The following is a 26,162-nucleotide window of genomic DNA, read 5'->3' as shown; positions in this document are numbered from 1 at the left end:
TGTTATTTTATGGTCTTTGTATATATACATAATGTGCAAACAGACTAAACTAAATTACAACATAAAAAACATAGTAAAAGAAAACACAGCACAGACAGTACTGTTATTCAAATAATGTAAGTTACTGAAATGTCAGATGCCATTTCCCTTAATGTTTCAAAACATATTTCAAAATCATACATTTCTTAATCTCATATCAGTATTTAGCCTATTCATATAAGTTGTACTATAAACCATATCATAAATAATATTTCATATTGTGATGTAAAGATAAAGTGAGTTATCAGTTTTGTAACATAAGCATAAATAAATAAATAAATACTGTTAATAAACAAAAGTGAAAAAGGAGTCAGCTAGCTAGCTTCCATAACACTAAAATGTACGTGTGCTGCGTAACCATGGACGTGTGCGTAATTTTCATACGTCACAGTAACGTTTTATTGGACAGGCGCTAGAGAGTAAACTCGCAATGAGCAGCAAAGGAAGAAAGGGAGAAAAAAAGTGGTATTTAACATAGAAACTTTTATAACTTCTCTCTCACGTGTGTTTAGTCAAACTTTGAGAGGATTCTACCAGCAAGAGGACGCCCCGGAGCACCGAGGGAATATTTTTAATTGTTCCTGAGGTATGTCAACCTTTATACACTCAGCATAGGACTTATGCTCACATTAATACTAATTACGTCAAGCTAACATTTGCTACATACATGGAAAATGTCAGCCAAGTTCAGAAACTCTATTATGGTTCATGTTAAAAATATAAAATGCACTGGCTTGTGTTTTAATTTTGCGATGTTGATAGATGTTTTTGTCGATGTTTTAACCGTCATGTATGTGATTTTCATAGATATGACTGTGCTTACGTTTGGTTGACTAATTCTTCTGCGTCTCTGTTATTTCCTTGCTGGACGTTCTTTGCTCCTGCCCAACAGTGTGTGGAAAGTTGCCCCAGCTGTCAAAAGTTTTATGAAATTCATTTTAAATGAAATAAATACATTTAAAAAATATTATACTATCAAAATATTGCAAAACTTTAAAATGAAAATACAGAAAATATGAGATAATTGAAATGTAATTTAAAATAAGTTTAGTCTTTCTGTATTTTATTTTATTTTTTTTTAAATATCAGCCCATAGTTAGCTCAAATCTGTTAGTTTTCCAAAACTGGCCTCCTACATTAACCGACTGTAGCAGAATACAGTTGGTCTACACTACTGTATTTTAATGTTGGTCATAATGGAAAGCTTGGAAAACTCAGTTTTCTCAGGTGGTACGTGGTATAAAAAGTTTGAGAAACAGTGATCTATTCTATTATTGTTAGCCCTGTCAGTGATAGCAAAGGAGCTTCCAGATCGACATAAAAGTAGAAAGAGAAAAGGAATAATACAGATATTGCTAACAATATTTATTAATAGTAAACTCAGTATTTGTAATGGACACTGAACTTGAGTTTTTTATAAAATTGCCATGGTCAGCATTTTATTTTGACATGCCATGAGCCCTGTAAGGTATGCCTGTAATCATCTTTTTTATCATTTGGAGACCAACAGTAAATAAATGAATGCACACATTTGATAAAGAAAAAAAAAATGCTGTTCATGCTATTCTTTGAAGTGCATTCTTTAATTTTTTTTAGAGGCATTTCTTCATCAAAGGTCAGGGTTAAAACTTAGATATGTTGGGTTTCAGTGTGCTTCTTCATCCTTCTCTCATAGGCTTCAGTAGGACTGGCACTGATATCTGGCACCAAGCAGAACACAGAATATTGGTTTAAAATGTAATGACCCTTCCTCTTCTTTTAATTTCATTGGTCAGCATTATAGTCAGCATAATCCACAATATCTCCTGTATGTACAGTAGCCAATAAGTGGTGAAGTCGTTTCAGCTCTAATGATGATGCTTCTATTAACAATGTCTGGATATATCAGTCGACAGTTGACTTCTAGCCTACTTCTTCTTCTTTTACAAAATAAAATAAGGCTGAGAAGCGGAAATTTGTTACTTTATTGGCGTCTAGGTAAGAACCACCATTAATTATGTGAGAAGCAACAGAGAGATCAAGAGTGACGAGCGAGGAATTGATGCAGACAGATGGAGAGATTTTCCAGGAGGAAAGCGCAGGAAGCTAATTAAGAACCAGATGATGTGTTAAGAGATGTGGCAGAGAGGAAATCCCTGTCTCTTTCAGATACCTCTCTCTCTTTCCTTCTTTATGCGTCTTAATTTATTTTTTAATAGATTTTTTTCCCCTGTACTTCTGTGTACTACACGCCTCTCCAGACCATAGTCTCCTCAGTGTCTGATGTTTTGATTTTTCTACCCTTATTATGAGTTTTCCTGCTCCTGTTTTTGATGCTGTCCTCTTTGTCCATGTCGTTGAACACCTCTCAGTGGCTCTCTGGGTCCTGCAGGTGAAGATAAAAGTAGGTGGGAGGGGAGATGATGAAGGGAGATTTCAAATATGAAAACAGCAGGGTGGTGAGTGGTGGGTGTGCTGGATGAAATGGTTTAAATAATAAGGCAGTGATGAACATCTGAAGCCTGTGGAGGTTGTGAAGAGAGGCGCTTGCTGGGTGAGGAAATGTGGACTGAGGGAGAAGGTGGCTCGTAACTGAATAAAGGAAGCAGCTTCAGACGGGGTGATGGTGCATGTAAGTGTGTTTGATTTGCCTGTCAGTGACCAGATTTTCCTCCCCCTTTTCCAAGGTCAACGCGAGGATTATTAGCAGAGGGGCTCTGTCGTAATGATGATGGCAGTGGTCATTAACTATTCATCACCTCACGCCACACTGCAGGGACAAGTGTCTGAGCTTATGTTAGTGTATTAGGGAGTTATAGACATACACATCTGTGCTTTTTAAGCTCTGTTCTGTGTTGTTTTGATCTGTTTGTCTGTGTGCAAATGAGACAGCTGGCTCACTTCTAAACAAGAGATTTCCAGGCGCACCTATTCAGGCTCTGTTGTGTCTCCAGTTCTCTTTGTCTGCCAGTTCAGTCTTTATGGGCAGCCTTAACAAAAGTACGCCTGTTTGACCACAAAGTCTTCAGGGCGTGTGCTACATGAGGTGAATCCATGCGCCTCCCCCTTTTTGTGTTTTGTACCCTCCTCCTCGTTTTTTACACCAGCTCCTGCTCTGAGATGTAATAGTAGAGAAGGGGGGTGGATACTTGTGAGGCTGGGGGGGGGGTGTAACTGTACCCCCTTCAGATGGAGTAAGTGGGCTGGGTTCACCGGGGTCTGGAGAGGGGGAGGGACATAGAAGGAGACAGAGAGAAAGACAGATGTAAAAGAATGAACAGCTCCAAGCGGCAGAGTTGCCATAGCTACGGGGAAACGGATGAATGAATGACATCACAGTGGCGGGGAGGTGAGAGAGTGTGAAATTGATTTGGTGGCGGAGCGCGGGGAGGCGTCTCTGGTCGGGTTTTCATCGGGGCAGACACATTTCTCTTTCCTTAGTACGCTGGTGTCTCCCGTGGACGGGCTCTCCCCGGTAAGCCTTTCTTCTCTATTCCTCCCCCCTCATTACACTGAAGGCTGATTTTGAGGATGACGGCGAGTGAAGGTGTGATTTTTTCGCTCTGATAACTGTCTTCAGGTCTTGACAACATGTGAGACGGACACGGAGCGAGACAGGAGAGGACATGTGTGTGTTAATGTGCATGGATGTCATGTGGTGCTCTCGGCGTGCCAGTGGGAATGAAAGGGAAGGCAGATGTGCCGTGCAGTTGTCGCGGGTCTAAATATACCATGGGATGCTTAGTGTGGAAGAATGTGTGTGTTTCTGGCTGAGAATGAACAGCTGATTGATGACTGAAGAATGATTTCAGTCTGCTGTCAGATATCACTGTAGAGGTTGTCATACTTCATAGCTGTTCTTGAACATGAATCTGTTGATATCATGTTTATGTGTTAGAGAGGGACATGCTGTTTTGTAGCAGCGTTGTTATCAAGCAACTTGGTGTGCTGATGCTTTTCAGTTATCATGCAATGATTTTCTGGCCGCTTATAGTCCAGGGATTTTGGTCAGAAGTGTGAGTCAACCTCATACATATTACAACATAAAGAATGGATTCAATGGATTTTTTTTTCTCAGTGTCTTTTGAATGAGACAAAAGAAGTCTTAAGGAATTGTATAAAGAGAAAGTTTTGAAAATCACCTACATATGATCCTACTAAAAAAAATGCCTTTTTCATTACAGGCATTTTGGAAGAAAAGAGAGGTGAACTTCACAAATGACAACAGAAAATCTAACACATGTTCATCACTCATAAAAGGGTCCTCAGTAACATTTAAGAAGTAAGTATAATCCATATAAATGTTGGGATTGATCAACATGAATTTAAAACAAAATGACTTAAAAATCACTTAAAGTAGCTCTCTTATATTGCTTTCAAAATATTGGTGGCTGCCACATTTGTGTCTCAAAGGTTTTTTGAGGTCTGCCTGGAAAATGAAATGATAAAAAGTTTTCATTACAAAAATTTTGCAAGAAAACAAGCTGACTAGGTCATTTTGACCCACTTCTGCATCCAAGGTTTAAGAAGTTCCTTTTGCACCTTCACTGTACTGTATCATGGTTTCTGGTTGATTGTGGACAGTTCTGAACCCTTTGTGTGGACATCAGACAAGAAGACAAAAAAAAGAAAAAAAAAGTTTTTAACAAGTTCTGCAATGGGAAAGTTTGTCATAAGATAAAAACTTCTCCTCAGGGGTGTCAAAGCACAGGCTCAGCCACTGAACAGCACACATGGAGCTGGAAATGTCTCACAAAGAACACTTTTTCCAACACTAGAGTTTGAACCTGGCTCCTCTGATTAAAGGGTGGTCTTCCTTCGCAGTGCACCACCCTGCTGCGAGTTCATTGGCAAAGCCTGTGCCATTCATCTGGCGGTGTGATTAATGATGACGTTGACCTGCCATGACCCCCGAGGAACAAACAACCATAGTTGAAGGCTAGGGGCAAGAGGTCACAGCAAAGCCAATCAGATCCCTTAGCTCAGTGTCTCTTCTGTTTGGTCAGCATCCAGTGTGTGGAAACAGATTACATCAAGGATAAAAGGATGAAAATTTAGGCTAGATTTGGAAAGCATAATCTATTGCTAGAGCTGTTGACTGGTCTACAGATTTGTTGGAATGCACCCTATCTCATAGTGAGTTTGGGATAGTTGTTGGTTTCACATTTTTTCAGTGGCTAGCGTCAAGGCCACATTGTTGTTGAACAGAGCGTTCAAGCTCCAAGGACACTCGACTGCAGGATGTATCGTTAATGTCGGCCTCCTGTGACAGGCATGTGTGCACAGTGCTGTCTGTTTGGCTCCTGGGAAAACATGCAAAGCGACAAATTTACATTTGAATTTGCATTTAGTCATTAAGCTACCACTCCTTACCAAATTATCCTGTTTTATTAAAAAAAATCCTGGCAGCCAAGTGCAGAGTATAAGGGTAAAGGACATGAAACATGTTACATATTTACATGCACACTTAAGGCTGTGAAATATTAAAATTGAGGAGTAAAGGCCGGAAGTTTAGTTTTAAAAACAGCAGGAGGAATGTTATTGATGTGAAAGGAAATATCAGTCAGTTTAGATCGCAACAAACCTAAACTCTTAAGTCTTTAGTTGATGCTGTGAAGGTGTATTTGAGAAGTGAGATGCCAGAAGTCAATGTGGAAGTCAATGCTTCGGCACTGCGGTTATGCTCAAGGCATCAATTATAAATAGGGAGAGGATGAATATATATGAGGCTATTTCAGAGAGTTAAATTTGAAACTGAGGAAGAATGTCAGGTGTGGGAGACTCTACCCCAGGTGTGGGCCACTGTGTTCTTGTGTGTGTCTTTTTTCACGTAGACATCAGGCAAACTTGTGTGTATCCTGCAGAACAAACAAGGTGGATGTTAATGGGCTCCAGTACAGACTAGGGATGCATAATAATATCAGCAGAATAATATCAGTCATAAATATTGTCCAATAAAGGGTTTTTACAATCAATAGTATTATCCAGAAATGACCATTCATGCCGATATGACCATCACTCAAAAGTCAGGAAGTCCCATTGTCCTGGGGACAATAAAAATAGCTATAATAGAAAAATGTATTACTAAAAAATGAAATTATTATGTGGAATAGCCTTTGTGTTATTTTAATTGGTGTTCAAATGAGAAACTGTGAGGTGGCACCAGCACTATGGAACATGCACTCTTAACACACTGTCATGGTGTTTAAGATAAAACTAGAATATTTGTGATTCCTGAAAAAAAAATATTGTAATAGGTTAAATCTAGGAGAATGACAAAACATGACTTAGATCTGGGACAGATGAAAGTAGAATTCAGGCCAGGATGATACTTTAATTATGTGTATGCAAGTCTGCAGCCTGGAGGTTTCTCAAGTGTCGGATACAGATAACAAACTTTCTATTTGCAGGGATTGATCAGAGTCAGTCATGCGAAGAGGAACCAAACCACATTCCCTCAACACTACAAATTAGGGGTGTGCCATATTATATCATTCACAATAATAATGGTACGTTTTATTTTAAGATAAAAAATAAAAATTCATATTGTGATCATACTACTAATGTTTAAGTGGTTTGGTCATAAAAGATTAGACGAACAAATCACAGTAACATATAAGTAAATAACTAAAGTTTATTTGTATAACACCTTTCTCAGATGCAAAATCATAAAGTGCTTTACACTGATAAAAAAAAATACTATTAAAACAACATTTAAAATACCAAAGACAAAACAACACACAGCTGACAGGTAAAATACACAGCAACAACAAACCACTGGAGACAGAGACTCAAAAACTAATACAAAATACCAAACACAGACAAGGAAACAGCCAATGAAAGCAATAAATAAGATGGAGTAGCTATTCAGACAGATTAACCAAAAGCCTGTCTGAATACAAACACTAACAGCTGCTTCATTAAGACATCACAGGAGCCTTGGGATTGCACGGAGAGACTTCTCCATAATTTGGGTGCAGTAGCTTGAAAGGCATGGTCACCTCAGGTTTTATAGCAGCTTCGAGGGGCAGTCAGTAATTTTTGGTCGCAAGATCTAAGAGCCCGATTGGCCGTACACAGGAGGAGGTCAGCAATATACTGGTGTGTTTGACCTTGCAAAGCTCTAAAAGTTAGCACTAGAATTTTAAAATGGATGTAGAAGTTAATTGGGAGCTAGTGAGGAGAGGATAAAATTGGTGTAACAGCAAAAAGAGGCACTACAACAAACTAATTTCACTGCCTTTAAACAGAAGTACCCAGCTGAGTTTAAGGATAGCCAAAAATCCCTTGAGGAGAGCTTAACAGCTCTTGTGATGTGTGCATGTGTTTTTCAGTTTTTTGTCCAGTTGCCTATCTTAAGAGCTGCTATCCTTATCGTTATGATGAATTTGTGAAAAAAGTAGCAGTTTTGTTATTTTGTTAAGTGAATGCGTTGTGTGCATCATTTTAAATCAAGTATTTATTACTGCATCTTCCAGTGGGCCATAATGATAAGAGTAAGCATAAAAATATGTTAATTCCACTACAGGAGAGACTTGATGCTCTTTGCAGTCAGGTGGAAGAAAATATGTGCATATATCAGGAATCAGCCCAAATGAGTTGGAAAACATCAGCATCTTGGATAGCAGCAAAAATCCGAGATTGTGCATCCCTATTACAGACGGTGTGAAGAAATGCTGGCATGTCTTTTAAGTGAGTTTAAAAGCTCAGCTGAGTGAATGACTGAGTCTGCCAGCTTTTGGATGGCATGGTTGGGGGCACAAGTGGGTCAGTAGTGTAGAGCTGCAACAGCTCTGATTGCTCTTTGTCCCCGATCTAAGAACAGAACTGCCCTGTAGCAAAGCACAACTCAAAATAATGTTTTGTTGTTGTTGTTTTAAGTACGTAGTCTGAAGTGGAATCAAAGCCTTCTGTTTTGGGCCTTTGATACTCCATCCTTTCTTATGTGACTTGGTCAAACAATGAGTGGAGTTGTATTCTTTATCTATATCTGTATCTGTATCTATATATCTATATCTACATCTATCTATATCTATTAGGGACATGCACGATTAGTCGACTATATTATTAAACGTCCCCACCCTCGCTAGTTGGCACCAGAAATACTAGTTGTTTAAACTATTTAACAATATTTCATTCGTGCACGATGCCAGTTATCTGTTGCCTCAAAGATTTTATGCAGCTGCCTGCCACTAGTCAGGGCTGCGCCACTGTCAGACGGCAGCCCCTCTCACCCAGCGCGTATGTACCGATGGCTTAGGCAACCCTGGATGTTTATATCAGCAAAGTCGGACAGATGACAGCTTCTTAAACCACCACAGTTTGGCAGTGTTTTAATCTAGAAAATGGAAATAATGTTGAATGTAGACTGTGACAGAATAAGCTGATATATATTCAATCGACTAGGGAAACGTGCCCACATTAAGCACAGACACGGACATAAACCTGCAAGAAGAGCTGCTGCTGCTGCTGGTCCTGCTAGCATTGCTAATGTTAACCACACTGTGTGTCAGGCTGGCAGCTAACGTTCGCTCTGGGTCCTTTACCTGCAGACACTGTGACCCTGTGAAGCATTTAGTGAGTTGTTGTCATGTTTTGTACATTAATGTAAGGTTTATATTGCACAGCCCAAAGTAGCACGCATTTCAGCGGCATTTAAAGTACTATTTGGTGACTGTAGACTGTGATAAGCAGTTTCAAATGACTATTAATGCTCACAGTATTTTAATACTAGTCGACTAGTCTAAATTAAATTTTGCGTTTAATTGACAGGAAAATTAGTCACCAGGAACATCCCTAACGTTTATATCTATAAATATGTGATGACATGCAGTAAAGGACTGAGGACAGGCAGGAGTTCAACCCACGGCCCCAGAGGACCCACAGCCTCTGCACATAGGGCGAGCAGTTCACCAACTGAGCCACCAGGCCACCATATTCTTTATCAGTTCACTTTTTTTCCTTTGCCTCTCTTGTTCATGACTACTAGAGAGGAGGCGGCATTTCAAGCAGGTTGCTTAGTGACATGTGGAGTTGTGTTTATACCATGCTGAAGTCATCTTACAGTATGTGTGTGTGTGCTTGTGTCCTTGTGTGTGCAGTCAGACTTTCCTCCTTGTGGTGTCAGTTGGTTGTCAATGCTGTAGTGAGATATGGAGACTGGACCTGTACATAAAAACACATTGAAACATGCCCACATACACAGACTGTGTTTGTCATGCGGGTCTATGAGTTTTACAGTGACGTCTTATGTTAAAACTGTTTATGTTTGTATTTATTTATGTTTATACTCTGACATTAACTGAGATGGACAGTTCTCTTATGGATTAACAGACAGCAAACTCCGTCTTATCGATGAATCAATTATTAATCGATTATCAATTTAATCGCCAACTATTTTGATAATCGATTAAATAGTTTGAGTCGTTTTTCAAAAGAAAAAAATCGAAATTCACTGATTTCAGCTTCTTAAATGTGAACATTTTCTGGTTTCTTTACTTCTCACTGACAGTAAACAGTAAACAAAATATTATATATATGTGTATATATATCAACTGTGCTGTCAAACATCAGTTTATACATCATTCAGTCATGCAACATTGAATTAATAATAATAAATGACTTGAAACCAAAGTTGTACCTCGAATGTGCATTGTAATCTTATTTTTTCAGCTTAATAGTGCTCTTCTTAGTTGTTCAAATGCAAAAATCGAAACTGTAATATACAAAAGGTTGTTGTTAAAAGTTCCTGGGACTGTTTGGTGAACAATGTCCACTCTCGTTGTCTCTGTTCTCTTTTAACTGTCACCACACTTTCTGTGTGTTTTCCTGTTTTTGTTTTGCAGTGTCTTTTCCCGTAGTTGCAGAATGTTGAAATAAAACTGATCTTGCAGGAAAGTGAACTACTCTTGATGGCACTGTGATCAAATGTCTGTGTGCTTGCTGTGTTTTCCTTGAGATCTGTTTGTTTAATGACTCTTAAAGCCAGATGGGAGAACTTGCAAAGCACGGGGATTATACAGCGAGACGGGAACCTCTTTGTTTTGCACGTTGGATTTTCTCACAACATCAGCAAGTCTAGCTGCAAACATGGCCATTTTGCCAGAGGAAACGTGCCAATCCTGTCTTATCCACAGTCAATAATTGTTGGATATCTGCATACATTTCGGTATTTCATTTCATGTAGAATGTCCCATTCAAAGAAAGAACTGATAGCTGTTGTTGTATAATTTAACATGTTTAGGAGTGAGTTTGAACAGCTGTGAGCGTAGCATGATAACATAAGCAGACTGGTTATGTGTTGTAGGAGTTCCAACTGTTCATTGGTCTCTGTGAGTCACTAACACAGTGTGTGTCAGGCAGCAGTCATGGTTTTCATTCTTAGTCAGCTGAGAACAGAACAAGGTAACAGGAGGACGCTACATCTGCACCGGCTGCTGCTTCAGTTCTGGAGCTTCTCACATGCAGGACTGCGCTGCTCTTTTGTTTGTCCGGTTATTGATTGTCTCTCACTCAAGCTTGAAGCCATCCTTTATGTTCCCATGTTGTCCATTGTGCCAGCTGCTTGGAGCTGGGAGCTAGGGGAGAGAACAGTGGAGTATAGACAAAGGCAGAGAGGGAGATGCACCCGGTTCCAGTTTTAGGGATTTTGGAGGAACGGAGGCGAGGTGATCTAGAGAGAGAAGCAGAAGCATAATCACAGTCAGACAGTGAAGCATTGGCTTCAGCATGAGAACGTGCGAGTGGAGAGAGACTGGTTCATAAGTTATTAATTGTTATAACTCTCCTCTGCTTCACACTGCCTTTGTACTCTAGTCTAATTCACTTAATTTGTCTTTCAAACTGTCCTTATTCTGACAGTTTTTTTTTCTTAATTCCCCCTCGCTTTTGATTCCATCATGTCCTTTTCTTTCTCCCAATGGCATGGGGAGTTAGAGCCTGTTCAGACCTGGTATTAACATGCATTCTGGGTGATCTGAGTTCACACCTGGCATTACAGTAGTCCCTCCGATGCTTATTGGCCTGCATTTGCTTCAGTGTGGACACAAACGGATAACTTGGAGCCTGGCAAGATGGATTCTCTCGTGATCTTGTGAAGGTTCCTACACTGAAACTGCTCACAATAAGATCTGTGGATTATCTTGTGTAACCTGGTCCTGATTTCTGGAAACAGACATTTGTATTTTGTTTGGACGCAGGCTGTATTTTTGATTTTGGACTGAACTATCCCCTCAGTGTATAACATTTCATTTACAAGAAGACCCAAACAGTTTTCGATCATACACAGCGTTTCACAAAGTTTTAATGTTTCGCCTCACTGAATAACTCTCAAATAGCACGTTTTTTTAAGGGAGTCTGGGGGTCCAGTTACATGTCATTATCAAGTCTAGTCATGGCTATAATGAGCTTAATCAGTCCACCAGTGTGGACCACCAGATGTTACCTTTCTGTTCTTCCTCCCAGCTGTTGACTCTTTTATTACAGAATGAAAGAAGTTCCTGTTTACCTGGCTTCTGCATTTTGCTGCCAACCTATGCCATAATGTAGGAATGAATAATAAAGTTGCTATAGCTTTAAGTCTAAGGATCACATCTCCTCTTCAAAGCCACACAGGTAAATTATAATTATCTACTTTATCTACTTTTTTCTAGTGCTTCTGTTTCTTTCTAAGAGTAAATCTTGATGAAACTTTCAATAGATACTCATCCTGTTTGTCTTGATTGTCATTTTGTGTGGCGATCTTCTGAGGTAAGAGGAATTACAATTGAGGATTTGGGAGATTTTTGCGACATTTGAGTGCTCAGCTGACTGATCGGCCTAACAGCAAGTGTTTTTTGCAGCTCTAAGTGAACACATGTATGACATGATTGAATGACAGACTGATGGCCTGACACACATCATGAGCAAGCAGCTCCAAAGCAGATTATTGATGTTGTCACACCTGCTGTAGTGGATGACTGTTTCCATGGACACAAACAAGTCTTGGTTCAGAAGGATTGAATCTGACAAAGACTTTTACATTTTACAATGATCCAAAGCCTGAGAGAATGACAAATTTAAAACACAAAAACATGTTAATTGAAGTATTTTTAGTCTTTTTGCTGTTCTTTAAAAAGTTTTATAATGTCTTGAATTTCATAAATATTGAGTCTCAATTTCACTACAGTCTACATTTGAAGTAACGGAGTCTTAATCACGACATAGATATTAATTCAATATTAATTCAATTGATCCAATTTTTCCCATTCTCCCAAAAGAAGACATAGGCTGTACTAGGTGCATCATGATTAATATTTCTGATACAAAACAAGACCTGATAAATGTCATAGAAAGCATTAAATTGAACATTCACATGCATGTAGATACTGTGTTACAACACTAATTTTATACTTTAAATTTAAAAGTAAACTATTTTTGTTTTGCAAAAACCTTTGCTTTTTTCATGTTTTGCAGATAGAGCCATATAATTCCAACCAGAAAATGAGTTCTTGTGATTAGAGGTCTTTATCCACATTTTTCAAAAAAAACCTAAAAAAACTAAACATTTCTAAATTTGACAGGATTTTAGATTTAAAATAGGTGCCTGTCATTTTCATGTATGAAGCAGACATATTTCACATGTAATTTTGGCTATTAGGAATACAAAATCTTTCAAGCTCTATATCTTAAAAACAGTGAGAACTCAGATGGAACCTTATAATTCCAAGGGTTCACGTACCAAAAAAGTATTGAGGTTAAAGACCTAGCCTTAGTGACTGTTGGACATCGTGAGACTGAGCTAGTGTCACTTCTCAGGAATAGGATTCACAAGTACCTGTTCTGTTTGAAATGAAAGGAGCAAAGGTGTCAGGGGATGAAGTGTGTCACTCCTCAGCCATGGCTGTTCGATCAGCTCCTGTGAGCCGCTGAGAAGAAACACTTCAATCGAGCGATACTGACAAAACTATGATATCTCCTTACCACAGATGGACAGCGTGACTATTTTTTTAATTTATTTATTTTTGTACATGGATCCCGTTCTTACTGTCATCTGTCCACCTTTGCCAATCAAGTTTTCCACCAATGCATTTAATGTTTTCTGATAGTGTTACTGACCTAATACTTTGAAAGGCTTTGAATGTCGAATTATTTATTTTTCTGGATTTATAAGTAGGCAGTTGTTTTTATCCATAAGAATTTCATGAACTGATTTGTACTTGTTGTTGTAAGTTGATTGTCAGTCTGTCTGCCTCTGAATGGTTAAAAATTACATAAAGCCATTTTAATTAGCACTACCATCAATGTGTAGTTGAGCAAAGTACATAAACCTTGATTTGATTCAGTGGAGTGTCTTAGTGCGCTGCAGCATCATGAGGAGAAGCATTTAAATCCTGCCTTTGCAGGCAATGATCCACCACGGAATTGACCAACATTACTGTTAGGCTATTAACTAGTATTATGAATATTAAATAGTAATCCCAGCTGTTCAGTTTAAACCTGGGCTGAGCTGCTGTGTTGGAGGAAAAATGGTTGGATTACAATATAATCCATCCTAAAGAGTGATACCCAGATTATAGATAGATTACACACATGCACAAGGTGTACTGTATTTGTACAATTAAAGGTTCAGTGTGTACGATTTAGGGGGATCTATTAGCAGATAATAGAAGGAATTAAATATAATATTAATAAGTATGTTTTCATTAATATATAATCACCTGGAATTAAGACTTGTTACCGTAGAATGAGACATTTATATTGATAGAGAGCACGGCTCCTTATCCATGTTTATGTCTAGAGGGGAACCTTCGATTTGTGAGATTTGTGAAACTCCCACGAGATTCTTGATTGTGCTGTAAGTTTAGAAAGTAGTACTTTGTGCTCTGTATAAATTTTGTTTTGTGAGCAGCATAAAAGGACTACAAGTAGCATCTCGTATTATGAGACTGTGTTGTAAAAGTTGCTGATCCTCCCGTTCTCACTTATTCTACTAAACATACATTTGTTAGATGCTATTTCCACCAGTGCATTAACCCATTATTTCAGTTCTGGAAGTTTTGCTTCCTCCCAGTGTCTTAAAATAACTTGACAGACTGTAATTATACTTACCATAACAACAGAAAATGCACACTTCGATGTGCCTGGTATTTGGGACTGGTCTGTTAGTAAACACTTTGGAATTCAATGGATTTCTGAACCAAACTAACTACTCAAAACTTCTAATCTCTGTATCCACAGTGGTTTTACCAAACTGCATTCCTATGTACAGTATATAAAAGTTCCTTTTGTAGTTTTACAACACAACACAAAGGCTTTGTTCAACAGCTTTATTCTGTGGAGTCTCAGTGGTGTGCGATAATAGCAATGCAGCATCTTATATTGTGTGAGCTTTCTCCTCACTTCTTTCACATTCGCTGCATCCTGACACAGTTTTATCACTTTCAGTTTCTTCTCCAAAGTCCCTTGTTTTGTTACTCAAGAAGATGTTAGTTATCATATAAAGTTGTGAGGTTTTGCGGTTTTCCCATGGTAGTTCCAGATAGTTGACGCCACCATGCTGAACTGCCACGTTTCTCACTCTCCCCTTCACACTTGGAAGGAGAGGGTGAGGCAAGCGCTTTTCAGTTGGTTGCAATCTACACTAAATCCTACGCACTGGTCTTAAAGTAATTGATCACTTTCATGACTGAATGTGATCAGACAATTCCTGACAAACACTGGAGTCAGCTGCAGCATTGTACATTTCTTTATGCTCGTCTTTGCGTGGAAAAATTCAAGAATATGTGAACAAACTTAGAAAATGAAGTTGAAGGAAGAACCTGTTGTGTATTGGATATATTTATGAATCAATTATTGAATGCTTGGACAGAACATCCAGGAGAAAATATAAATATATTAATACGTCTATTAGCATCATGCCTGAAGCAAAACACAAGGCATTAACAAGGCAGTATTTTCATATTACAACACATGTATGTATTTATAAACACACGTGCACTTGCACTTGTAAATCACAGCCTAAGAACAGGAGAGCAACACTAAATCAACCCTCTAATCTTGTGTAACAGCCAGGTGGGACAACAGCTGGAGCAAAACCACATCAGCACGTCATTCCCAAAACCTCAGCAGCATGTCAAGAAAACCAGCATGACATCAGTACCATACAGCAGTCAGAGGGCCAATCTGTCTCAACCACACAGACATTAGCTTAAACACATAGCACACTTGAGCAGTTAAACAGGACACACTTCAGCCACCATCTAAATATTGTTGGTGTTTATTTTGCCAAAGGATATTTGTTCAGTTTCGCAGACTGCAATTTCAGTTGCATTTTGTCATAAATGTTTTATTCTTACATTTAGTTCTTGCACTTTTTTATCACCCCCTAATATAGTTATTACGCATTTTAACACGTTTTAGCTAATCCTCCAGAACAACAATCAAAAGAGAAAAGGAGAAATATGTAGCCCAACACTGACAGCAAGTGTTCAAAATATTGTAGAGTTGTCTTCTCCTACCCCCTCCTCCCCACCATGAAAAACTGGAAAAGACAAGTGTTAATTAATGATTTCTTGCAACTCACAAACTGAAACTTACTAATTTTGCAAATACTTAACATAATTCAGTATTGATTTTAGCTCCATGTAAAGTGCATAAGCGTAAAATGCTTTGGGGGGCATAGATGGGTCATGGGAGGTGGCTGCTGGCAGAGGAGTGTAAGGAAGCGGAAACAAATAATTTCAAAATAAACTTTCAAAATAACAGTCTTCAATAAAAATGTCTGAAAGTCACAAATTCTAAACATAAAATAAGCAAATTATTTAGTTTCTTACAGGAAGGAGAGGGAGTTTTGTTGGGTGGGGTGGACCACCCCCCCTAAAACAATGGTGCTTTAACTTAGTAGTACTTTAACTTAGCATGTTTCCTTCATCTCTGCTGACATATTATCGTCATTATATGATTTATCTTAGTAAATATATTGCAGAGTTCTCCTTCAAGGTAAGCTTACAGAAGGAAGAGACCATAATAATAATAAATAATAATGATTATGTGTCAAAAATAATTGAGCCTGAAACATTCAGATTCAGTTTGATATCATTTGTTATAGGGGTGGGGGAAATTTCCGATTCTTAGATGCATCGCGATTCGGACGTGGACGAATCTGAATCGATTCACAAACGTCCAAATTTCGATTATTTAAATCTGTTAATTAAAGTGATACAGAACCTTCTAAATAATGTGGAACTAAGAAGCGCGGTACGCGTCATCGCCGGGACACTTTGGGACGCGCACCTGGAGCGACACGCGCACAGCGGAAAACAAACATGGCCGACCGGCAGCCACCTCGCCATGAGGTCCGAACAGCTCCTTCTAATTTAAAAGCAGCCGTGTGGAAACACTTCGGCTTCTACAACGTCGACGGCGGAAGCGAACTGGACAAGAGCCACGTTATATGTAAGCTGTGTCGAGCTAAAATAAAATACTTTGGCAACACAACAAACATGAGAAGCCGTAACTCGATTCCACCCGACGGAGGAGTCGGGGAGACGGCAGGCTGCTGTTGCTGCGGCTACTAGTGGCTACTGTTGGTACTTTCCAGTTTGCACATATTTCCAATAGTTTAATAAAATATAATCGAAATGAATTCTTATTACAAATGCGCTGTTTTTAAAAATTGCAAGTGACGAATGCTTATTCAGTGAGACAAAAAGAAATGTGTTTGTGAAAAAGTGCATCAATATACATAAAGATGCATCAATAATCGTTTTATAATCGAATCGTAGCCCCTGAATCGTAATCGTAATCGAATCGGCAGGTGCCCAAAGATTCCCACCCCTAATTTGTTATGACAGTGTTATGATTCAGTGCATTCCCTGTAGCAGAGTACCCTTACAGGATATAAAACATACCAGGGAACCCTTCATGTATGTCCCTTGGAATAATTTGATGTCACCTATTTGTTACCCCTCTACACAGCTATGTGAAAGAACAACACGAAAGAAATGTTATAGAAAAATAGATGGAGAGAGCTGCTTTCTACACATAATGAGTGTGATGTGTGCTTGACTGGCAGGACCCTTGGGGATCCCCACAACCTCCATTTGACCATTCAGTAACCAGTTAGTTAAACTAAAAACTGTAAACATCTCACGTAAAAGTCTCACGTAAAGAAATACTTCCAAAAAAAAAAGGATAATTTCAGAGTTTCATCAGTAGCAACAATGATAAAAACAACAACAGTTCCTGGCAATGTAACAATAAAACCCAACATAGTGAAAAAACAAACTCACTACAGCTAAACAAGTGCAGCGCTGTGTATTGCAGCAGATTTTAACAATGCACATAGTAAATCATAAAATTCCCTGTGTATATAAAGGACATTGTGCAGATCAACATGCTCCAATACACAATAGTGCTGTGTCCCTAAAATCAACAAAGGAAACTGCTGCAGGACAATCAAATTACATTGAGCATGCAGGTACAGAGGAGAGAGGTTGAGATATAGTCTTGATAGAAGGAGACAAGGGAGATAAAGTAATCTAGTGTAGAGAAAGGCTCTAGATTAACCTGGATGGTGGATTGTGTGTGCATGTGTGTGTAGTCTAGCAGTCCAGTGAGGCTTGAGGGATTCTTGTTTCTGGTAAATGCACTATTGCTTGCTGAAAAAGCTTTATTGTCTGTAGATGCAGGTGCACATGTGCCATCAGTATACAAGGTGTTTATTTGCATGGAAAAATTTTACCATCCATAATGCATGCAAATAGTATTCAATTTAAAATTTGGCTGATAAAATAAATAAATATTTATTTGTGTAAATAGAGCACATATGCTGAATAATTAATTCAGAGAGATCTCCTTTCATATATAATGCATCACCTCCAAACTTTCCAAGTGCCTTTGGCTTTGCCGTAATTGGGAACATTTCCTGCATTACCCATCCCGCATTATTAGTGTCAGATCGCATGCAAGCATATGCACACACTCGAGGACGGTGGTAAGCATAGAAATCACGGTGGTAACACAGTTGTAGTATTGATTGACACCTGAGGGTGTTGATGACAGAATGACAGCTGTGTCAAAGAGAATGGAATTTGTCATCTCCCACGGGACAAAAGCTGTTATAATGAGAGTTTGTCACTGCTGCTGTATGAAAACAGAGAGACTCGGTCACACAGCCAAATGCCGTACAAACCACTATTCACAACAATTAGTCTGATCCTATACAAACACACACAGATAATTTTGTTGCACATATCTAGAGAACGGAGTAAAAACACTGCTCAATTTGTATGAATTGTTGAATGCATGTTATTTCTTTGGACAATTGTTTTCTCTCCACCTGTGTTTAAGAGGTAGTTTGGATTATTTAATGTGGGTCTGTATGAGGTGCTTGCCCATAGTCAGTGTATTACCTACAGTACATGCTGGTCAGGGTAACCTCAGGTTGGAGGAGCAGATAGGAGTACCAGCACAGAAGCTAGACAATGTACTGCTGTGGACAGTGTTAACAACAAAAGTTCACCATGTACTGTAGGTAATACACTGACTCTAGACAGGTACCTCATAAAACCCCACTTCAAATAATCCGAACTATCCCTTCACTGTATCAGCAGTAATTGCTTCACTTTTTCCTTTATTTTTTTTTCTTATTTTTTCAGAGAGATTTAAATATCTGTCAAACATAATGGAGCCCTTCTCTCTATTTTCTATCACTGTTTCTCTTCACTGTGTCTCTGCTCTCAGTGCACCTCACTGCTCAGGTGCTTGACCTAATTGCTGCTGTAGAGAGGCAGAAATGATCAGGATGCTACACCAGCCCATTATTTTGTCACCGTTCCACCAGAGATGAGTTGACTTGCCTTCTGGCAGGATGTCTCACATTGAGACCTTGTGTTACCTTTTTTTGTCCCAGTGTTCCAGCACATCACCACTCTCTGATACAGCATGTTTCGTGTTTACAGCTGCAGGCGCAGATGGCAAGATTTCACATGAGCCATTAATGCCTCGCGACATTCAGATGGAAAAGCATGACATTTTCTTGTCAGATCTCCCGCTGTGAGGTCTGGATGTCGCGGGTAAAGTGTTAATGGTGGAGCCATTGTGTTGTCCTTGACCAAAAATACTACACTACCCAGCTAGCGAGTGCATCAGAGGTGTGAATGTGTGTGTTATCTGTGTGTGTGTGTCTAATTTAGTAGTCAGTATATTGCTTTTAGTATAACATGCACACACACACACGCACACACACACACCTGGCATCTTATTTTCCTTTACTTTATAGGTAGATGTTGGAGTAGTTGTTCTAACAGTGTTTTGCAGAAGATGCAGCGAGTTGCTTCTGTGACCTGATTTCCTATGACAGGAATTACTCGAGCATTCAGTCTGACACACACACATACACACACACATCCATTTCCCAGTCTCCGCCTTCCTCTTTCTCCTCTTTCAGGTTTGCTCTGCCGCTCCGCTCCATTCAGTACCCTCAAAATGAACCTCACCTGCCTCTCACATTCTTTTATCCCACCTCCACATGCCCGTGTTTGACAGCGATGCGAGATAACAGCTCAAAATCTCCCGCAGAAAATGCAGTGCGCTATATTTACTCTTAAAAAGAAAGGTTCTTCCTGAAGAGCTCAAGTTCTACCCAGAACCTATAAATCTGAAGACTCCTATTTTGAAGGGTTAGTTAGGGGTTTTTGCAAGGCCATTATGAACCCTTTTCATCCAAAGAACCCTTGATAGAAGAAAACACTTCAGGGACTGTTGAAACTCTCTCATCAAGGGTTTGTCAGGTTTTTTTTAATTGTAATATAAAATGGTTCCTCAATGAACCCACTGGGTGTGTTCAGCAGAACCCCCTGAGTGCATTCTAGATAAAATCCTTGGAATATAAAAAGGTTCTCAGGAGAACCCTGTGGCTTAGTTCTTTGTAGTACGCTTAGAAGGTGGAAACACTTAAAATGGAGTACAATTTGATAATGTTAACTTTGTCCAAAAAATACTGCATGTATTGAGAGTCATCTGAAGCCACTCACTAGACTGCTGTTTGATGGCGCTGCAGCACTAACTAGAGGTGGGTGGCTGTGTAACAGCTTGGAGGCATTCCTAGTTCTAGATATAGCCTTTTATGTTGTGTTCTATGTAGAACTCTCTGAAAGGGTTCCAAGTGGAACCTTTATAAAGGGTTCTAACAGGAGCCAAAAAAGGCTTCTCCTGTGTGGACAAGCTAAAGAAACCTTTATAGTTCTAGTTAGCACCTTTATTTCTAAGAGGGTAACTTGCAGATGTGGGAGCACCCTGGCACAGATTTCCGAAATGTGTGTCACAAACCTGCTTTAGTCACACGCTGCAGACCCCGTTAAGCTGTTTTATGCTCATCCATATCGTGTGTGCGTGCGTCTGCAGTCTTTCTTGCCATCTCACTTCATCTTTTCTCTCTCTCCCATCTCGCTCCTCCAAACATTCTCGCCCTCCTTGTGCAAATCCTCTCTTTAATGCAAAGCTTCCGTATTCATATATGCAAATCAGCCTGGAAGCACAAAATGATAGAGACTGCCCTACAAACACACTGACACTAAAAGCACATAGTGCATGTTGCATCACTTAACACTCTGTGTGTGTGCTGGAGCATGATAAACACATGATATAGTGTGTGTCAATGTATTAGTCTCACGCCCCCTACCATTTTAGCAAATTATACTTATCTGTAGTTAATTTGTGGCCAGTTTAAGCCCGTTGATGAGCACTTAACCTGTCAGCGCACCAAAAGCCGCACTGCAGCAGCTTCTCTTTCTCTCTCTTTAGCTGTCCCTCCATCCAATTTAATGCCCCCCCTCCCTGTCTCCTGCCATCTCATGCTTATTTTTCTTTCTCTTGCTCCCCCTGCTGTATCTGCATTTCCTCCATTTTCCATTCCTCCCTTTATCCCTCCGTTTTCTTTATCTGTCACTCTCTGTGTTCTATCTACACTATAGGAGGCACAATTAATCCCCCGCATCCTCCTCCTTTTTTTTTCTTCTCTTGGCTGATAAGGTAGAGGATAGTCCAAAGAGGTGTGCATCCTTATGAGTCACTGTGTTTGTGTGTGTGTGTGATAGAAGGAGACCAGGAGGGGTGTGTGTAAGGAGGTGAAGAGCATTGCGTCATCGGGGGTGTGTTGAGAGGGAGGTGGGCTGAGCCGGCTGTCAGTCAGTGACGTGAGCGGAGCACGTGCGTTGGTCATGGCTGAGAAGACGTTGTGCGGCGGTTATCTGGCTGTAGGCGAGGAGAGCTAGAAACAGCCGCAGCTCCCCTTGCTGACGGGTTGATCGAGGGAGTGTATGTCTTGTGTGTGAGTGCGTGAGTGTGTGTGTGTGTGTGTGTGAGTGTCTGTGCGCGTGTAGATGCTGCATGGGCTGCAACCGGAGCTGCTGCTGCTGAATAATGCAGACAGGAGAACGGAGTTTGGATAGCATGCAGGGAGCCAGATTAATAATGCACCCTGCCAGGTTACGAGCTCTGCATTAGTTAGTTCTGCTGGAACCTGTAGCTGCTTACTGTCTGCCTGCCTGACTGACTTACTGACTCCCTGCCTACCTCTCTGCCTGCCTGCCTGGCTTTCTACCTGACTGGCGGACTGTCTGACTTAGAAAATGTCTCACTACCATTTCATCAAATGCTGTAAGTAGCCTTCACCATCTCTTTCTCTGTGCATGCAAGTGTGTGCCTCAGCCATGGGTGTGTGCCTGTTGTATTAGCACTTACTATATATGCAGGGTGTCATATACTATATGAGTTTACATGCCTTTGGCACAGCAGCACAATCTAAACTTCAAATGGGTATTTTTGTCCCTGTGTGTGTGTGCGCGCACATGCAGTAAGTGGGTGTGTGAGCCTGCTGCAGAGAGCTGCTGCAGATGTGTGAAGTTGACCGGTGAATGCGGCAGGTACGCAGCGGCGGAGGGAAAGGAAGATGAAATAAAGCCACAAAGATGCAGATCTATCCCATGAGCGTCTGGCATATTCATAACACAGTGACAGACTGACAGAGAGAGAAAGTCCTTTCAGAAGGAGAAGGACAGATGGAGAGAAACTGAGGGTGATTTAGAGGAGCGCTGGGAGAGAGGGAGGGGATGGCAGGATTGGGAAGTGGGAAGGAGGTGAGGATGGGATGAGTGACACATGAAGAATGCGGCCAAGAAAGATGAGCAGACTCAGGGAGGAATGAAGGAGAGTGATGCTGGTAATTTGAGAGGTAATAGCAAGGATAAAAGAGGAGAAAAAAGTGAATATCTGTAGTCCTGTAGAAGTGATGCAGGCTTCTACGGACATGTATCTATATCCTGCACATTTATGATGTCTGCAGTTTGCAGCCTCTTTGTGTTTGTGTGTGTTTTCTAATTTACAAGCTCCTGCAGTGATGTCAGTGTTATTAGCTGGAGCCTGCATGGGATATTCCACAGTCAATCAATAACTGATAGCCTGGAGATGGGATGGCAGGAGAAGAAAGCTCCCTGTCTCTTTCTCCATCTCTCTCAGATTCATTCAGCGTTATTTCCCATCAGACTCAGTCCTACTGTCCATCCCTGCTCTCATTCACATTCCATCGACCTGTTCAGCACACAGGAGCAAATGCTCGTGTTATTTAGTATCACTGTTCAGTGTAGACATTATATCATACGTTTTTCATCTGAAGATTTTGCGCAAAGTTCGAAAATATGTGTAAAATTAAGTATTAATCTACATACCATTTTTAATTTTTCTTTATTTGACCAGATGAGTCTCACTGTGATTCAGAATCTCTTCAGGGGGGAACTGGCTAAGACACTTGCAACCAGATTAGATCTGTGAGTTTCATGTCATTCTGCAACATATGCCAGGGTGCTGAATACCTAAAAGTTCCCGTTTTCAATATCTGACTGATCCTTTGGAACGCAGAGAGCACAGAGAAGTCCTGAGAAAACAAAGAGTCCAATCTGGCACTTTTTGCGTGATAAAGACACATATGTAATGTGGGAGCAGACCATGAATCACCTTATAAAAGTGCACCAAGGCGTAAGAGCCTGATTTTTCTCGTAAAAAATGAAAATCCAAGTATTTACTGATTGAGGGCAGTTTCTTATTGATCTTTGCTGTCAGTGCTGGCCATATCTGATGTTTTCAACCAAAATAGGAAAACCAAGAAATGCTTCTGGGAATATTCTGATACACTGACCAATAATCTTCTATTTACAATACAAGCAGCCACATTACATACAGTGATACACGGTAGGTTATGAGAAGTTGTGAGGGTCAGAGTCTGCAGTCACAACATTAAGAGCCATGTGTGAACTGCTGTGCATATTAAAGTGAAGCTTTTAGCTCACTGACCAGACATCATTATTTATTTAAAGGTGCATTTGTATCACTTTATATAAAAGTAATTATGTAAAACTGCATGACAAAATGTGTTACTTCAGGGTGTTCAGCTAAATCTAATGGATATCCATCTACTACATAATGTATATACCTTAATATGTGTGTATGTGTATGTTACGTGGTGGATGTGACTTTAAACTTCAGTGCATGTTTAAGAGGCCTAGATGACACATGAGGCTGACAGAGAGATCTGACCAAGGAAGAAATGACACACAGAGTCAAGGCAGAGATGTAGATATGTTTCTCATATTTCTACTTACTACTGAGTATTAAATTTAAAAAAAAAGAGAGAGAGAAAAACAGGTATAATTTGCAGTCTCACTGATTTTTCTCTATGTGGCAAATCTGTCTCACAGTTCACCACTTAACATTCAAACAAGACAAATATGAAAAAAGTGTGATAGTTTCTCGTCCCTTTGCAAGGAGCTCTGCCAGTTTTTTTTTTTCCACAAGTAAGGGTTCTGTGTAAAAGCTAATTAGTTGAATAATCAAATACTCAATTATAATGTTAAACTGGTTACTCTAAACTTTAACTATCAGTTTTTATTTTTGTGAAAATGTATTTGTAGTTTCTCAGGCTTATTATTAAGAAATTGCATAATTTAATTAATGATAAATAATACATAAATACACACAACATATATTCTGCTCCTTAATTTAGATTAGGAACTACATAATATGGTGCACGTTGCATGTAATGTGAATAATGATTAAGATTTGGGGAATAATATGATGTAAACAATGATGTGCCAAGTTTGTAGTCAGTGTTCATTTTTCCCACTGTTCAGATGGACATTAAAGTGGACTAAGGTATGCAGACTAAGCTGTCCCCATGCTCTTTGTTTACCCCCAGTCCTAAAATAGTTGAAATCAGTAACAAGCAACTTGATAGTTAAAGCAAAGAGTAACCAGCCTGATATTATTATTAATCGTAAAAGTCATTTTATATTTTATAAGCAAAAATGTGAGTAATGCCATATTTAAAGGTTTTAGACTGTGAGACAAAAAAGCAATATGAGGTCATGATTTATTTATGAAATTTGATGGAATTTTTTCACTATTTTCTGTCATTTTATAGGCTGAATAATTAACTGATAAATCAAGAAAGTAACTGTCTGATTAATTGATCATAAAAATAATCATTGGTTGCTGCCTCGGTTCCACCTACTGAGCCTTACAATATATTTACATCTGACTCTCAGACTGACACAGTGGCCTGGGCTAGTCGTCTGGGTGTGTGTGTGTGTGTGTGTGTGTGTGTGTGTGTGTGTGTGTGTGTGTGTGTGTGTGTGTGTGTTGTGTGTGTGTGTGTGTGTGTGTGTGTGTGTGTGTGTGTGTGTGTGTGCCTGTACATCCTAATGCTCCAGAAGTGCTTTTGATGCACTCTATTTTTTTAGCCCTGCAGTGAGCTATGACAGATCTCTTATAGCAGTGCACCCACTCTTATAGGTTTCTACTGCAGTCTCTGACCTGAACACACAACACAAAAGCTACCACTGCAAGTCTCATATCAAAATGTGCTCTGTAGAAGAAGTAGCAGTGAAGGAGGGGGGAAATATGTGAGAGTATAAGAAAAAGGGAGGCAATAACAGGGGACTGAGGATGCTGGACTGTGGAGAGATGGAGTGGCATGATATTGGAGAAGGCAGTAAATTGAGTGTTTTTGTGTTTGTATTTTTGTGTCTGTTAAACCTACGGCCAAGTTCCTAAAATAAAATACAGTTGAAGCAGACACCTGGCACCAACAGCAAAATAATGCCCCCCCCCCCCTTGTCTGGGACCTGAACACAAAGGAACCATTTTTACATGTCTAACCAGAGCAGATGGCACTGCTGTATTGTGCAGGAGGTGTGTGTGTGTTTGTATGTGTGCATATATGTGTGGCAAAGGGGGTGGAGGGGGCAGGTGTTGGAATGAATGTGTAGATGTATATCAAACAGAAAAAAGCACAGCAGCTCCATTTGTCTGTTAGGATGGCTTTGTCTCTATGTGATAAAGATCTGGTCCAAACACACCTCAGCCCCTACAGATGAGAGTTTACTGTATAAAATAGATACAAAGTAGAAACAGTCCACTTGTGTCTGTTGGAGGACTGTCAAGGCCATCTTCGAGTGTTTTATTGCTTTTCCCCCTGGATGTCGGTACTGTTCAAAGACTAGTTAGTGCATGCCATTCTGTAGACATGATGAGAGATAAAAAAAAAAAAAAGTAGTAAGAAAGAGACAGACGGGATTGTGGGAAACATGGGGCCAACATGTAGGACATCAAAGCTGTTCAACTACCAATGCTCTCACTTCATGAACAGACTGATGTATGCTCAGAGAAATGAAATAGAGAAACACTGGAGATTAATGGAGAGACACAGCTGCTCCAAGGAGGGGATACTTAAAAGAAAATGGGCACAAAAGACAAAAGAAACAAAGGAACAGCAAGGTTTGATATAAAACAAAAAGGAATGCGATATAGAGACAGTGGTTGCCAGAGAGGGATGAGTTTGTGACTCAGAAAGAAAGCTAAGCTACAATGTAATCCTTCCAAGCAACTGCACAAGGTATGTCCACTAAAAGCGTTTGTTTTTTATTGAGGAGTAAGATTCTTTCTAACTAGAAACAGCTGTATTATTGCTCATGCCAAACTCACCAGACTCCTTTTGAAATTGATTTTGTAATTTTATCTTCATAATCTTTATTCAAACAAAATAAAACTCACCATAAATGTTTAGCTCATCTTTCCACTGTCCCACACATCACCACTGGTTTGGTTGAAAT

General features: G+C 39.7%; 1 protein-coding gene across 3 annotated transcripts in view; it reads left to right on the top strand.

Moving 5' to 3' along the window:
* The window catches only part of myo16 (myosin XVI), a 138,271-nt gene that overhangs the window by 9,025 nt on the left and 103,084 nt on the right, over positions 1-26,162 (top strand). For 2 of the 3 annotated variants that reach the window (XM_084724637.1, XM_084724640.1), the window contains exon 1: positions 3,313-3,493. The exons of the other annotated variant lie outside the window; for it this stretch is intronic. The gene's annotated coding sequence lies outside the window, so the exon portion shown is untranslated. Of the gene's footprint in view, positions 1-3,312; positions 3,494-26,162 lie in introns of those variants that run through there. 3 annotated transcript variants of the gene reach the window in all.

This window comes from Lutjanus erythropterus, chromosome 8 (assembly GCF_056507025.1).
Source record: "Lutjanus erythropterus isolate fLutEry1 chromosome 8, fLutEry1.hap2, whole genome shotgun sequence".
Lineage (NCBI taxonomy): Eukaryota > Metazoa > Chordata > Actinopteri > Lutjaniformes > Lutjanidae > Lutjanus > Lutjanus erythropterus.
This window is presented reverse-complemented; position numbering and strand designations above follow the sequence as displayed.